This window comes from Lynx canadensis, chromosome F1, assembly GCF_007474595.2.
Source record: "Lynx canadensis isolate LIC74 chromosome F1, mLynCan4.pri.v2, whole genome shotgun sequence".
Classification (NCBI taxonomy): Eukaryota; Metazoa; Chordata; class Mammalia; order Carnivora; family Felidae; genus Lynx; species Lynx canadensis.
The window spans coordinates 21,719,736-21,737,209 of NC_044319.2; the positions used below are offsets into that span (position 1 = coordinate 21,719,736).

Sequence of the window (17,474 nt, forward strand, 5' to 3'; positions counted from 1 at the left end):
GAGAGAAAGAGAGAAAGAGAATCTTGAGCAGGTTCCATGCTCAGCATGGAGCCCAATGCAGGGTTCGATCTCACGAACCTGGGATCATGACTTGATCTGAAATCAAGACTTGGATGCTCAACCGACTCAGCCACCCAGGTGCCCCAGATGTAGTAGAATTTAGGTACTCTGTTCTCTCTCTCTCTTTCTCTCTGTCTCTTTCTTCCCTTTTTTCTTTATTCCACCAGTCTGTGGTATGAATATGGTTATGATAAGATTAACTGAATCTCACTTCAACCCAAAGATAAAGAGTTGAGAAGAGCTAGGAAGCTAGAGAAAATGAGATGAAATCAAGTAACTTCAATTAATTTTGAAGGGATAGAATGAAAGCATGTTAGGGAAAGTATCAAGGCATGAAATTGGAATAAGTGAGTACGTATCATATTAAGGTTTTTTTTGGTAAGACAGACATCTATTACAAAGGCAATGGAGAGTTACTTAAAATTTTTGATCAGGGAACTAATACAAACAATACAATAGAAAGAATCCTGGAAGTAGTGTAGTGTGAGCCTTGAGCTAGGAGTGGTAGAGAGAGGAGTGGTTATAGATTAATGGTGTCATTGGACTAGAGGAAGCTATAAATAAGGCATTTAGTGATAAGAAGTCAAATTAAGGCAATGATATCAGAAGCAAAAAGTTGGAGCATATTAGGGGAAAATTTAGATATATAAATACAAAATTATTTTTATCAGAATCTATATACAGTATTTCTTTTATTTATTTATTTATTGAGTTTATTTATTTTGAGAGAGAGAGAGAAAGCAGGAGAGAGACAGAGGAAGAGGAGAGAATCCCAAGCAGGCTCTGTGCTCCCCTCTGAGCTCCACACAGGGCTTGATCTCACAGTGAGATCATGACTTGAGCTGAAATCAAGAGTCGGATGCTCAACCAACTAAGCCATCCAGGTGTTCCTTTTCCTTCTTTTTTAAAGAAAAAATTGCTAATGTGCCATACAATCTTTATCCTCTTTATTATATTCCCAGAGTCTTGACTACTCTGCCATTCTCCATGCATTTTTTTTTCACATTACTGGTTTAACTCTTTCCAAAATGTTAACACACCACTTTAACCACCATGATTTCAGGTAAACTATACTCTATGTATCAGCTGAAGTTCTTTGTTGCTAAGTATGAGAACCATCTCTGAGGAGACAGTGAGGAATGAAGACGCTGGGGTTAAAATAAGGAAAGAGGGTCAAAGTCCTATGGATAATTAGCAGGTTTTTAAACTAAGCAATGGAAATGTATTGTAAAGCCAGTGGGAGATCACAAAATCTATAAGGAAACTCAGAAACCAAAGCAAATCTTGGAGGGCTAAAGCTTGGAAATACATAAAATTCTGGTTTAGAACATTAAGTTATTAGCAATAGAATGAAAAAAGTCCAACTCTGTCACTTTAAGATCAAATTACAATGTAAGCATCTAACGGGCACAATTTGTGTGAAATGCCTAATTGTTATTAAGGGTTAAATCTAAAAATCGGAGCACCTAGAACACAGCCCAAACAATGAAGTCTCTCCAAATAACTTGCTCAATGTTCAAAAGATTCTCAACCTTTGGTTAGAGACAGTAAAGCTGATTACTGTCCGGTCATATTGTATCCAAGGGGAAAAAGGTTAATTCTCTAAAAGCAAATCTCTTGTTAGAAATAGACCCAGATATTGGGCAGCCAAAGAACAATGAATATTCACCATATCTAAAAAATGCTAAGAATACAGTAGTTCTCATTATTTTCAGAGTACTCAGGAAATTCTGTAACTAATGCTAAGAAATCCAGTAGCATTATAAAATAAATACATAAAATGCTTTTTAAAATAAGTAAAATAAAATAAAATAAATAAAATAAATAAAATAAACTATTTATTTTATTTATAAAATAAATAAAATAAACTGTTAATAAAATAAATCAAATTATCTGTTAACAATAAAATTGGTATGTTCAGCTATGATTTCTTCCTACCCCTCCCCCCACCAATTTCTCTATGTCCTTATTTCTTGATTTTTCCCTACTCTTTTGCAAAGTTAATGTGGCTTCTGAGATACTATTTACACACCCTGCTTTTTGTTCCTGGTTGCAGTTATTCATATATTCCTTTCATTCCTTTTTCCTCTTTGGAAAGCAAGGAAAGAGATTATCTTCTAATCTGATGATAATATTTCTCATGTCATTGTTTCTCTATTTCCTTGCTTCACTCTGGAATTCATCTCCTCCCCCTGCCTCCCTGGTCTAACCCAGCCCGGGTTTATTAACCTTCAGGGTATGGTGTAATACTAAACATTTCCCCAACTGAGTCATGTAAATAAGGGTAGCCTCTACTATTAAAGTTTAACAATTTGCTATTTTGAAACCTTTGCCCTTTGCTAGGTCCACATAAAATGAGAAGAAATAGAATAGTGTGAAGAGTAAAATTCTCTTTACACAAAAATAAAAATGCATTATATTATGTAAACATATTATTAGTGTGGTGTTGGTATAATAGTCATGAGGTTTATCCAAAGCCCTGCAATTACCGATTATTATAATATTATCTCTAACTTGTTGAAAAGCAACATGAGAGGAAATGAGAAAACTCATAATAATATTCATAGTTCAGGATTTCTTCAGAAAAAGCTCCCAGTGAATAATGCTTAGATGCAGATATTACAGGATAAATTTCAGGCTATCACGAAATAGGACAAAGTGAAAGGGACACAGTTCTGGTTCAACGGTGGAAATATCTCCCAAGTAGTGTCCTTGAATGAAGTGGAGAATCTCATACTTCCAATAAATGGGAATGATCAAGCATTTTATCTCTGAGCAGTGAAAAAGTAAAATGTGTAGCAACATTGAAATTCTGACTTAGCTGAGGCACGTTTAATGACTCGTCTTTGCAGTGTAGCAAAGCAATGAAGGGCTACATGAATTCGGCTTAAATTTCTGCTCTGCTATTTATTAACTTCATGGCACTGGGTAAAACTTTCACTTTTTAATCCTCAATCTCTAACACGGATGTAACAATGCATTCTTTTCAGAGCTGTTGAAGGTATTAATCAGACAATATGTGTAAAGCTCTTTAAAAGTTACTGACACATAACAAATTCTTTAATATGTGAACTGAATATTTGTTTCCAGAATACTAGCCATAGGGACACCTAAGGGACAATGTGATTTAACACTAAAGGCTCTGAAGGACCTGCTAAATGAGAAGATAAAACTTGCAGCAGTGCAACACTGAAATAAAGTACATCAACGTGAGTAATTTTTTTTTTATCAGAGTGTAATTTCCTTAGAGTTTTCAGAGAATACATCAACTGAGTCTTGATTTGGGTGAAGTGGAAGTGGTAAAGTTCTCTTCTTTTTTTGTCATTTAAGTTGATTCTATGATGATAATTATACACGTAGAGTTTTAAAAGAGAGCAAGTGGAGCATTTTCCCAGATTAAACAAAGAGACCATAAAAATAGGAATGAAATAGCATTTTTCTGCCTCTGTCTCTCAGCCACAAATGCAGGAACTCCAGATTTTCCTAACTCAGGCTTCGAAGCATCTGAGTTTGTCACATTCGTGCTTCATAGCTAGCACAGATACCACAAGCTGTTCCTTCCTCTTCTTGGTTTCTGTTGTCTCTGGTTGCTTATATTCTCTCCTGCATCTTCTCTTTTCCGGGTATTGTGCCTGGTCCGTAACTCAACCTGCTCCAAAAGCAGCCACAAGGGAACACTTCCCTTATTCCACAGCTTTGCTACACTCTTTTACACAGGATACAAAGAACTGTTTCCTTGTCCCCTCAAGTTCTTTTTTTTTTTTAATTTTTTTCAACGTTTATTTATTTTTGGGACAGAGAGAGACAGAGCATGAACGGGGGAGGGGCAGAGAGAGAGGGAGACACAGAATCGGAAACAGGCTCCAGGCTCTGAGCCATCATCAGCCCAGAGCCCGACGCGGGGCTCGAACTCCCGGACCGCGAGATCGTGACCTGGCTGAAGTCGGATGCTTAACCGACTGCGCCACCCAGGCGCCCCTCCCCTCAAGTTCTTAAACATATCTCTTATTTTTATTATCTCTTCTTTTAGGGCTCTCACACAGGTTTCTGGGGGCGGGGGTTAAATAAAAGGACAAGCTCGGCGACACATCCCCAGCTTTACTCAGAATTACCTTGCCAATGGAACACTGACCCTCTGACTTGGGACTGACTCATCCTTCTTTTAGAATGAATTCTGTTCCTGATGGTCTAACAGTCACTTATGTAAATAGACTCCTTTGGGTATTTCCAACCCCGTCTTACTGACAAGCCAACATGGGATTTTTGGAAATCCTATGGAGAAGCCAGGAGATAGGCTCCACAAACTAAGATTTTTTGTTTCAAAGAAATGGGAAAATTATTATAGAATGCTCTAATGCTGGCATTGCATGTCTATTGTGTCTTTCCCAACCACTGTGAATTTCAGTTTTCATTTGGCTTGACTTCACTGTTGTATATTTGACCCCACCTCATTGAAATGTTGTTTTCCCTTATCTCTGTCAAAGTCATTCTCTCTTGATTTTCTTTCTGCTTTCTTTCTCAGTTGAGGGTGATAATTCCCATGTCTCTACTTCTTGTCCTGATCATTTTTATAACAAGGATAATATTTATTACTATACATCTGGCTGCCTATTGTATACGTAAACCTTTTTGACCCATGTTGGGTCAAGTGGCCACCTACAATCTAACAACTATGGCCAGGAAGCAAGATCTTACTGTAGAAAGAGCACAACTCCCATGCTGTAATGGAGAAGAGAGGGGCAATTCTAAAAAAGAGAGAGAGACAAAGAGAGAGAGGGAGAGACACAGACAGACAGAGGGAAAGAGAGAGAGAATGAAAAATTGCTAGGCTTGCAGGGGAGAGGGGAAAATAGGTGATGGGCATTGAGGAAGGCATTTGTTGGGATGAGCACTGGGTGTTGTATGTAAGCCAATTTGACAATAAGTTATATTTATAAAAAATAAACCATTTTGAAGAAAAAAAAAGAAAAATTGCTAGAAAGAGGAGGGCTAGTTTCTAATCAGCCATTCAAATAAGTGTCCCATTCACCAAGTTAAAACCAAAACCTAGAGCTATAAATAATTAGCAAGACATGCTGCTTTATATTTTATCTCTTCCTTTCCCTAACTATAATTTAGTTGAAATGACTTATTGGCATGATTAGCAACATAAAATAGACAATAATCAAAGAGAGGATATCTTAAAAGTTAGCCAATCAGTACCTGAATAAGCAAAAGTTGATAGTACAGCAGGATTTACTAAGTGGTATGCATTGAAGCATTAGTCCCATGAAATGTCCTGGGACAAAATTGTTCCATGGTCGTTCACATTTCTAAAAATCAGTTTACTACAGCCCTCTCCTGGAGAGTCACAATACATATTTATGTTCCAAGGGCTTTAGAGAAATATTTCTCTATAAACACCAGGAAATTGTTCACATTCTAAACTGATTCATTTCTAATGATATTTGAACTCACTGTTTTTCCAGCTACCATTTTATGTTATCTTTATAATTATTTCTATTGAGGCACAAGTCCTTTTATGCTCTTCAATCTCTGGATATTCCTCAAATTTAGGGTAAGAGGCTTGGGTTCCCTAGGCAATTTCCAACAGGCTTGGGAAGTTTAATGTGTTTACTCTAGGCCAAGGTCAGTGTCATCATGTTTAATCAACTTGTTGCCAGACTCTTTAATAAATCCTACCTTATTTAAAGTTCTGGGTACTTTCCTATCTTTGTCTTATTTCTGGGGCAACTAGGGATTTTGGAGAAGTGTGATGTAATTTAACAAAAGAATATTAAACTAGTTTTCAGGCTTAAGGGTTAAAAATGTATCTTGGTAGATTTATTTATAAGAATGTCAAGTTCACTTCTGTTTTGGACAAAGATTTTATTGTCCAAACTTTGAAACTTTATTAAATCTTTATTATGTTGATTTCTGCTAAAGAACAAAAAGAAATTCATGGTATAAATTATTTTTTATAGGGCAAGGCAGGGGCAACAGAATCATCTGCTACATCTTGACTCCCAATTCTGATGGGAATTTCCAATATTGACACCCTAAAAAGGTATTGTTGTTGTTTTTAACTTTTTGAATAGTTAACATGGAAGGTGATCTCTGTTAAAGAGTTAGGCATACAGGTATTTCAACATATATTAAGTCATCATGTTATAAAGCATGTTGACACAAAACCTGCAGTGTCATAGGAAACTAAGAATTAATGTATTTTGCATAAAAAGGAAAATGGAATTTAGCCAAGACAATTGCAGACAGCTGCAATACAATTTTATAGTCAGGTTGGGTAGCTTCTCCTTTACTGGTATTTGGGTCTGAAATGTTACTTGTGAGTCACCGAGCATAGAGAAGGATCTTAGTGACCCGGAGAATACTCCTTGTCAGGTGTTTTCTACTGTGTCAATAAAATGGAGTCATGGGGCCATCCCACAATGTAATTATGCAATTGTGAGAAATTTAAAGAGAAATGTTTGAAGATTAAAGATTGGAAAATACCAAATGCTTCCATTGTGATGGAAAAAACCCATGTAGCTGAAAAATAAAGGATATATCCAAACAGGAGCCATAAATAGGTCATCAGCATAGGTGTAAATCATGTCCATGTAGATATTGTAAGACAAAGAAACACATGTAGAATGCAGGGAGGAAGTATTTCTAAATATGAATATAGTTTCAATCAATAAAGAATAAAATTATTACTATAATCTATCCATGTGTCTCTGTAATAAAAGAATATAAAATTAATTGCAAAAATTTGTTATAATAGTTATTAGGGTTCCTATGGAATCCAGTGACTTTCTAATACCTTTGGAAATATGCTTTAATGGTTAGATTTTATCTGTCTCCTATATTTATTTTATGAGAACTTTGATCCAGTTTTATTCTTTTTGAAACTGAAAATTCTTTGGCTAAACTTCAGGAACTATTTAAACTTCATCTGTATCTGAATCTAACAACTTTTTATATTCAAATTCTTTATAATCTGGGTGTTAGAGGGTAGGGGAATGAATGGGAAAACAATTTATCTTTATTTATATATTCAAATATATATAAACAAATATTCTTTTTTTAAAAAAATTTTTTTAACGTTTATTTATTTTTGAGACAGAGAGAGACAGAGCATGAACAGGGGAGGAGCAGAGAGAGAGGGAGACACAGAATCTGAAACAGGCTCCAGGCTCTGAGCTGTCAGCACAGAACCCGACGCGGGGCTCGAACTCACGGACCGTGAGATCATGACCTGAGCCGAAGTCGGACGCTTAACCGACCAAGCCACCCAGGCGCCCCTATAAACAAATATTCTTGCCACTATGGAAAAAGAGATGAACAAGAGAGACAAATTCCCTTTTCTCACAGAGCTCACTTTCCATTGAGGAGACCAAGCAGCTAAATGTGTAAACCAGTACCAAATTTAAGCAAAATACTAATAGCTAAGAAAGAAACAAATAAGATATGTATTACAGGCAATCTCTGTAAGAGGTGATGTTTGAATATCGGCACAGCTCCAGCTATGTGAAAAAACCTGCATAAAACGGTACTGTTTATTGGGAACAGCAAATCCTAAGACCTCAAGAAGCAAAATAATTTGAGCCCATTTTAGGATCAGAAGAGAGTCTAGGGTAACTAGTACCAGGAGCGAAAAGGAGAGGGGTGTGAAATGAGTCTTCAAGGAAGGCAGAGACAGGTTATTGTAAGGAACTTGCATTTTATTGCAAATGCAGTGGCAAACTATTGAACTTCCTGGTTAGACTTCAGTGGTTAAGGAAACTAAATCATAAGTACTTTAAGATGTCAGATAACACTTATAAAGATTATGAATTATTTTGTGGAAGATTTTTCTATGACAAAATCTAACATTGATCTTCCATACTCTATGCCATTGCTAAAAATATGAGGGGATCTTAGTTATGAAGTTAAGTATCGTTATTATTTTAAAGGATATCATTTGGAAAGTTAATAGTAACTTTTGAAATGATGAATTTTATAGATCATGAATAAAGAGCAGTCTATGTGGGGGAAGTAGTTGTGGGGTAAGGATGTGAAAAGGTTTAAGAAGTTAATTGACTTTGATTGTGTTGAGATGAACTGAGGAAGACTTTCTGAAATAGAGGTTAATAATATTCATTATTTTATATATGCTTTAAAGTGCATTAGTTGCTAATTTAATAAATTTGGCAACTATAGAAAGGTACAAAGAAGAAAATAGTAACCAATAATAACATTACTTGTCAGTCTTTCTTAATCATTGTAATATGTATTTGACAAGATTGAAATTTTATAGGATATTAAATGTACAACCTAATTATTATTTTTATTATTATTTTAAGTTTATTTATTTATTTTGAGAGAGAGTGAGCATAAGCGGGGTAGAGGCATAAAGAGGGGAGAGAGAGAATATCCCAAGCAGGGTCCACACTGCCAGCACAGAGCCCAACACAGGCTCGAACTCACAAATCATGAGATCATGACCTGAGCCAAAATCAAGAGTCAGATATTTAACCAAATGAGTCACCCAGCCACCTTCAACCTAATTATTTTCATTTAACATTATATTTTTCATGTCAATGAACATTCGTTGACAACACCATGTTAATATGTACATAATAATTATTCTTTGGTAATACAATGATTCACTTACTCATTTATCTGTCTTGATTTATGTTTTCTTCTTTAACCTAGAAGGGGTTTATGATAAATTGTTTCTCATAGCAATTTTTTAATTTTAAAATGTGTCTGACTATATTATTTTTTTAATGTTTATTTATTTATTTTTGACAAAGAGAGAGAGACATCAGGAGAGGGACAGAGAGAGAATCCCAAGAAGGCTCCACTCTGTCAGCATGGAACCTGATGTGGGGCTCAAACTTGAAGACTGGCAGATCATGACCTGAGCCAAAATCAAGAGTTGAGTGCTTAACAGATTGAGCCACCCAGGCTCCCCTAAAATTTATCCCAGTGTATTAGAAGACACAGGACCAAGGGCTCCTGGATAGCTCAGTTGGTTTAGCAGCTCACTCTTGGTTTCAGCTCAGGTCATGATCTCACAGTTGTAGAACTGAGCCCCGCATCGGGCTCTACTCTGAGAGTGGAGCCTGCTTGAGATTCTCTCTCTCCCTCTCTCTCATTGACCCTCCCTCACTCATGCATGCAAAATAAATACATAAACTTAAAATAAATAAATAAAAGAAAACAAAGGGCCAAATCCTTGTTGGTGGAATACATTTCTTTTAGTAAGCATCACAGTGACTAACAACACAACCTCAACAGTGACAACAAAAATTACTAATGACCCAAATATTGGAATGTATTTTATATGTGTGTGTCAGAAAAATATTTTTTCTGAGGTGTTCTCCCCCCTTACTTCATATCTAGTGTGGCTTTAGAGGTTATATATTTAGTGTGGAATGAGGTGGGTGACGTACATTCACTGATTCTGAATTCAGAGTATAATTCCCAACCACCAAGAGGATTCCTATATTTCTGCTTTCCAAGGCTTGGTCCTGTGAGCCCTAATCTAATGGGACACATTTTAAAATAAGGAACCATCCTTACTAAGAAGATCTTTCTGGAGGCCAAGATTAATGCTACAGTTTTTATTAGAGATACCTGGCTTCAGTGTAAGGGTCAAATGCCATTTATATATTTTAAAATATTATTTATCATGTACTGTTTGTCAAGAAAGTTAATCTCTGCCCTGGTGGAGCCTTTGTTCTAGCAAAGAGGCAGGAATCAACCAAGTAATCAAATAGTTACCAGGTGTCTTAGAAAAGACATGCGATACTATGAGAAAGCCTAACAAGGAAACTGTCTTAGCCTGAGGAGGGTCAGCTAAGTGTTCCTTAAGGAAGTGGCATCTGAGCTGGGATCTTGAAGAGAAACAGAGGTTAACTGGGTACAGAAGAGAACCTTCCAGATAGGAGGAAAAATAAATTAAAGGCTCATTGCTTAAATAATAACTGTTATGAATCCTGGGAGGAAAGTGTTTTAACTAGCTCAAATTGCTACTTAAGCTTTCACTAGAGTCTAGTCAGTTTATTAGTCATATTGTATGCATTTACATTAAATGGAGATCTAATCTACTAGGCAACCAAAACTGACTCCAAACGGTGACATATAAATATTAAAAGAGAATAAGAATCAGTACTGGTTTTTTAGTGTTTCTTGCTTAAAGCATTTGAACCAGAGACGCATTTAAAAGAATAAAGACCCATGCTTTGTACAATATTACATGTCTAGAGTATATAACAATAATTAGGGGAATTGGGAAGCACAAATACAGAATCACTGCTTTTAAGACAGTTTTTAGCTACAAAGATAGGTTTTTTTAAGCTTTTTGCTCACAGTTTATCCCATCAGTTAGAAGACAAAATGACGTGTCTTTCTCATGGATAAGTAACATCTAGAAATATGCTTACAGTCATCATCAACATGAAAAACTCCCCCTTTTTTATTTTAGAGAGAGAGAGCGAGAGAGAGAGAGAACACAAGCAAGGGAAAAGGGCAGAGGGAGAGAGAGAGACTCTTAAGCAGGATCCTCGTTCATCACAGAACCTGATGCAGGGCTCATCCTAAGACCCTAGGATCATGACCTGAGATGAAATCAAGAGCCAGACACTCAACCAACTGAGCCACCCAGGTGCCCCATGAAAAGTTCTTTAATATGCATTTTAACCAAAATATCCTGAAATGCCAATTAATAGAAGCAGCAGTTGGATTAATAGTGATAGGAGTGTTAGTTGTAATAGTTACTATTTATTCTGAGTTTACTATGAATTTCTCAGGCTAGTGTTTCATTCCTAATGCTTACAATTACTGACCAAGACAGACGCTATGATCTCTGCTTTTCAGAAAATACCATTCAAATTCAGACATGTTAAGTGAGCCACTCAAGATCACACAGAAAGCAGTGGAGTGAAAACTCAGCCCTGGTCTCTCTGGATCTCTATTCCAGACCAGTGCTGCTTGGACCCAGGGAACTTACCTAGTTCTGGTTGTGACGAAATCATTTCTCTCTAGATAGCTCTCCCACTGCTTTCATAGCTATAAAATAGTAATGCCCTATTTGCATCCCTTGTATTTCAGATTAGATTAAAGCAGAAAATTCACTCCAAAAATTATGCAAATTTTCTTCCAAAGTTCTAGACTGGTGTTGAAGAACATGTTTATTAATTAATGTCTAAAGAACATTAATGTCTCTTTCTCTCTCTCAAAATAAATAAATGAGCATTCTAAAAAAAAATGTTTCTTGAAAGACAAACTGTTGTACAGAAAGTGGTGTTATTATGTAAAAATAAGTAACAATATTTACAAGAAACCCAATATGGTACTGCTTTTGATCATCATTTCCTTAGTTTTTGAAATATTAACCTGGTTCTAATAATCTCCAGATAATGAGGAATGTTTTCTAAATGGAAACAACAGTTAAAATAGATATTAGATTCTATTTTCAATGGGGTAAGTCATTGAGCTAGAAAGAAGGGAATTAGAAATGGGATGCAACAGAAGTTTATTATAATATAATACAAGGATTTATTAGCAACAAAGGTCATACCCAATTCAAAATAACATACAAGTTCTATAGAAAAATATAATGTAATATCCTTTCAGCTGGATAGGGGCAGAACCAATAATTAAATCCATGTATCTAATCCAGGTTTGCTGTTTTTATCCATGACTTTAGTATATTCTAGACTGACATATCAATTTTATTGGAAATAGATGAACCAAAGCTCTCACACATACAAACTTAACAATATCTGAGAATTTAGTCTGGGTAAGGGAAATAGGTAAAAAATACAATAATATTTAAGGAAAGATGGAAAAAACAAGCACTAACAAAAACCTGTTCTCCTCTAGGTAAAATGGACTATAAACAAAAAACATTATAAGAAGATACAGTTACAATTATAATAATTAGGAAGTTTTACTTTCTCACTTCAAAAACACTAGTGAAGGAAGCACTGAAGGAAAAATTGTTATCTTTTTTCATTTCTACAACAAACAGTATGAAAATGAGACAAATAAAGCTACAATAATCATGACAGTGTGGCACTGGCAAAATAATACCCAAATACATCAACAGAACAGAATAGAAAGCCCAGAGTAGATCCACATAGATAAAGTCAACTGATCTTTGAAAAAGGAGCAAAGGCAATACAATGGAACAAGGATAGATTCTTCAACAAATGGTGGTCATCCACATTAAAAAAAAAAAAGCAAATCTACATACAGACCTTATACCCTTCACAAAAATTAACTCAAAATGGATTATATCTAACTGTAAAACACAAAACTATAAAATTCCTGGAAGATAACAGGAAAAAAAACCTATGAACTTGGGTGTGGTGATGCCTTGCCAGATGCAACACCAAAGACATAATCCAGAAAAGAAATATTTGAATAATGAAGCTGGACTTCATTAAAATTAAAAACTTCTGCTCTGCAACTGACAATATGAAAAGAATTAGAAGATAAGCTACAGATTAGGAGAAAGTATTTGCAAAACACATCTAATAAAGAACTCTTACCAAAATATGAAAAGATCTTTTAAAACTCAACAATAAGAAAACAAATAGCCCAATTAAAAAATGGGCCAAAGACTTGAACAGAAACCTCACCAAAACAGATATATAAATACAATGTGTACAATTTGTGTGTGTGTGTGTGTGTGTGTGTGTGTGTAGGGAATTAGAAATGACATGCAACAGAAGTTTATTATAATATAATACAAGGATTTATAGCACATGAAAAAATATATAAGCATATGAAAAGATGGTCCACATCACAGGTCATCAGAAAAACAGAAATTAAAACAATGAGATAGCAGTACGTACCTATTAGAATGGCCAAAATCTAGAACATTATATCAATAGCAAATGCTAGTGAGGATGTGAACCAACAGGAATTCTCATACATTGCCGATGGGAATGCAAAATGGTACACTAAAAAAGTGTTTTAAATTTTTTTAGAGCTTACTTATTTTTTTTTTTAACGTTTATTTATTTTTGAGACAGAGAGAGACAGAGCATGAACAGGGGAGGATCAGAGAGAGGGAGACACAGAATCTGAAACAGGCTCCAGGCTCTGAGCTGTCAGCACAGAGCCCGATGCGGGGCTCGAACTCACGGACCGCGAGATCATGACCTGAGCCGAAGTCGGCCACTTAACCGACTGAGCCACCCAGGCGCCCCTAGAGCTTACTTATTTTTGAGAGAAAGAGAGGGAAAGAGACAGAGCACAAGTGGGGGAGGAGCAGAGAGAGACACACAGAATTTGAAGCAGGCTCCAGGCTCCAAGCTGTCAGCACAGAGTCCAATGCGGGGCTCAAACTCATGAACTGTGAGATGATGACCTGAGCCAAACTCAAACACCTAACCAACCGAGCCCCAGTACAGCTGCTTTTGAAGGCAGTTTAGCAGTTTCTTTCAAAACCAAACCATACTTTTGCTGTGTGATCCAGCAAGCATGCTCCTTGGAATTCACCCACAGGAACTGAACTTATGTCCACACCAAAGCCTGCACGTGTACATTTATAGCAACTTTATTCATTATTGCCAACACTAGGAAGCAATTAAGATGTGGACACCTACTGTGTCCTTCAGTAGGTGAATGCTTAAATCAACTGTGGTACATCCAGACTATGGAAGATTATTCAGCATTAAAAAAATGAGTTATCAAGCCATGGAAAGTCACGAAGGAAACTTAAATGCATGTTAGTAAGTGAAAGAAGCCAATCTGACAAGGTTACATACTGCAAAATTCCAACTATGTGATATTATGAAAAAGACAAAACTATGAACACAGTAAAAAGATCAATGGTTGCCAGGGGTGGCAGTAGGGCAATGTATGGCAGGGAGAGATGAATAGGCAGAGCACAGAGGATTTTTAGGGTAGTGAAAATAGCCTGTATGATATAATGACAGATATATGTTATTATATACTTTGTCCAAACCCATAGAATATACAACGCAAACAGTGAATCCTAAGGTAAACTATAGACATTGAGTGATTATGATGTGTCAATGTAGGTCCATCCTTGATTAAAAAAAAAAACAAAAAAACAAAACAGGTACCATTGTGGTGAATGATGTTGATAATGGAAGGCTAGACCTGTGTGTGTGCAAGAGATACATGGGAAATCTCTACTTTCCTCTCAATTTTGTTGTAAACTTAAAACAGTTCTAAAAAAAATGTTTTAAAAAGAAAACAGGTTTTCAATTGGAAAAGACCCAAATGCCAGGCAAGGTGAATGAAGAAAAACCCATACCTAAAACTGATCAGACCAGCACTCCTTGATTTTCCTCTCTAAACCTGTAAACCCTTCTGCCTCTGTGCCCTCTTTTCCTTCTTCCCATCCTGTTATGAAGGAGAATGCAACCATCCCCGTCTCAAAAACTTATCTCTCACTATACCCTGGTCTGAGAATTCAAAACTGCTTATGGTCTTTGCTCCTTCAGTTAGCCCCTTTCCCTCCAGCTGTATCATTTCCATCAAAGGCAATTATGTTTTAGAATTCCTACCCTAAAGCAGCAATAAAATCTTCCTGGTATTTACATTCTGCCTTAAATTCTATCTCAGTTCTCAGCTCTATTTCAGAATTTTCCTTTGTGGTAATTTTTTTTTTTTTTTGAAAAAAGAGATATCTTTCTCAATCTTTCCAGAATTTTTTTAAAAGGAATTGTATACTTATATTGTATCCAGTTCCTTTCTTCTCATTCACTTCTCAGACCATTTATGTCTAGAATTCACCTCCAGAAGTCCATTGGCACTGCTTTTGTTAAGGGTTAAGAGGCCAGATACTGCTAAAATGAATGAATTTGGTGTTTACCTTACTTAGCCTCTCATCAGAGCTTGACACGGCTGATCATTTCTTCCTTCTTAGGAACTTACATGTTCTTGATATTTTTTTGTTAACTCATTGCTTTTACTTCTCAGTCTCTTTTGCTGATTCCACCATTCTTACCAACCTCCTAAATGTAGACTTCTTCAGGTTTTTCACTCTTGTTGATGCCTTCCCTTTCTGTACTCTCATTCTCCATAACCTATCTCATAGCTCCCTTGGTGTAACTACTACAGATGTGTTGTCAACTCCCATATCTATATTCCTGGTATAGACATCACTAAGCTCTAGAGTTGTGTATCCAATTTCTTCCCTGACTTCTCAACTTACATATCTCAACTTATATATCTTACCAACATTTAAAATTTAAAATGTTCAAAACATGAAATAAAACTTGGTTCTCACAATCTACCCAGTTGCTCACACCAAAAACTCTAGGAGCCATAACTGGTTTCTTGCTATATCAATCAGCAAACCCTGTTGATTCTTTCTCTAAGGTATATCTTCACTTTCCCTACCTCTCTTCATCCTTTTATGTTTAAGTAATCTCTAACCAACATGGGGCTTGAATTTTCAATGCCAAGATCAAGAGTCACATGTTCTACCAACTAAGCTAGTCAGGCGCCCTCGTCATCTCCTTTATTACAGTTATAGTGACTTGTGCTATTATGGTCTCCTTCAGTTACACTGTCCTTTTTATAAACATAATGTCACTTAGTCCTGCTAATAATCATGTAAGGTGGACTAAAGAGGAAATGGGCTCATTTAAGGTAATTAATTTCACATAGTAATTTACTTCACATAGTAAGTAGTACAGATGAAATGCCAAATCAGTGCTCAAAAGTATGTGAACAAATGATCACTAACATTTTGATTACCTGCTAAGTGTTACACATTTTTCACATCTAATTTAATCATCATAACAAGAACATAAAACTGTTATTATATTACAAATAAAATAGGAGATTTAAGCCAGTTGTCTCAAATTGTGGTTCCCTTTGCTTCCACTTTCAACTTCCTTTTCATTTCTTTCCATTCTTCTCAATACCACCAAAGAAATTTTTTAAAAACATAATTCCTATCATGTCCTTCCTCTGCTTAAAATCCTTTAACAGGTCAGAATTGGTTACAGAATAATGTCCTTATCATGGCACTGAGATGCTTTTATAAATTTGTCACTGCCTTCCTTTCTAATTTTATTTCTTCCTACTTCCCACCATATCTCCTGGATTCCATCCACATATCAACTGCTTTCGAGATTCAGTTTGAACAGGCTGCACTCTTTCTTTCCTATATGTCTTTATCCAAGCTGTTTCTTCTGCCTTGAAAGTTCATCCTGCATATAGTAGTCATTGTAGTTGCTTTCCTACCATCTCTTTTGTTTCTTTCAATAGCCACCCCAAATATCCAACTTCCCTGGTGCCATGGTATGAGTTTGGCCAGCTCTAGCTAATCAGCATGATTTTACACCCTAGTTGGAGTTTCTAGTTCAGGTGACGCAATTAGAGACAGTAAGACATAAAGTGAGATTTATGTGAAAAATATTTCCCGACTCTTCTCAGGGGATTCTACAATTAACATTCTGTCTTCTCTTGTAACTGATGTGTAGTTAGTAAGCCATTTTATGAACATGAAGGAGAATGGGTTTTAAACTGAAGTTTGACCTTCAGGAAGGCAGAAGATTACACCAGATCTTTCCATAATGACATTACTAAGCTGCTGAAACAAACCAACACTGAAGCTAACTTTACCGCTAGACTTTCCAGTTATGTGAATCTCTTTTATTGACAGATTTTTCTGCTACTTGCAACTGAGAGCAGCTAAATACTACACACATTTTATCATAAAATGTCACTAACAATAGGCCTTCCTAACTTCTCAGTTGAAGCTAAATATTTTTTTTTCCTCAGTAAAAGTTTCTTTTGTATACCTCTATCAAAGCCTGTAGTACATTGCTTAAACTATTAGTTTGCTTCCCCAGGAGACCAAACACCTGAAGTGGAAAGGATTTCATGTTATTTGCTGCTCTATGAGTTTGTTATCAGACTGTGCTCATAAATAGCCCACCATCCATCCCCAAAACACTTTTATTTAATGCAATTTCTCAACCTCCACACTATTGATATTTTGGACTAGATACATCTTTGCTATAGAGGGCTATCCTATGCAACCTATAATATTTAGTAGCATCTGTGGCCTCTACTCATTAGATGCCAGTAACATAACCCCTCCCCACCATGTGTGATAATAAAATGTGTCTAGGAATTGCCACATATTGCCTTGGAGGTAAAATTGTACAATTTGAAAACTACTTACCTGATGACCAAGAGGACAAATTTTATTACAAACATCCTTACCGGATAATATTGTATCCATCCTTAAGTACAGACAGAAAGGGCTAATAATCCCACAAAGGGCAAAGTAAATTGTTTTCATGCAAAACTACTGGTTTGGTTTGTAGTAAAGGAGTGTGAGGGTAAACTCCTCCTTTACTGGGTACAGGATATGATCTCACACACCAAACCTGCTTTTCTCATAAGCCAATCCCCCTCCAGAAACTTCCCATTCCAAAGGGATGGGT

The 17,474-nt window shown here is 36.1% G+C and overlaps 1 protein-coding gene across 3 annotated transcripts in view; it reads left to right on the top strand.

Annotated features, from left to right (window-relative positions):
* Positions 1 to 3,014: 3,014 nt before the first annotated feature.
* The window catches only part of PDC (phosducin), a 119,071-nt gene continuing 104,611 nt past the window's right edge, over positions 3,015 to 17,474 (top strand). For 2 of the 3 annotated variants that reach the window (XR_003966040.1, XM_030303121.2), the window contains exons 1-2: positions 3,047 to 3,269; positions 6,024 to 6,106. The gene's annotated coding sequence lies outside the window, so the exon portion shown is untranslated. Of the gene's footprint in view, positions 3,270 to 6,023; positions 6,107 to 17,474 lie in introns of all 3 variants that reach the window. The other variant, XM_030303122.2, reaches the window with a different exon arrangement.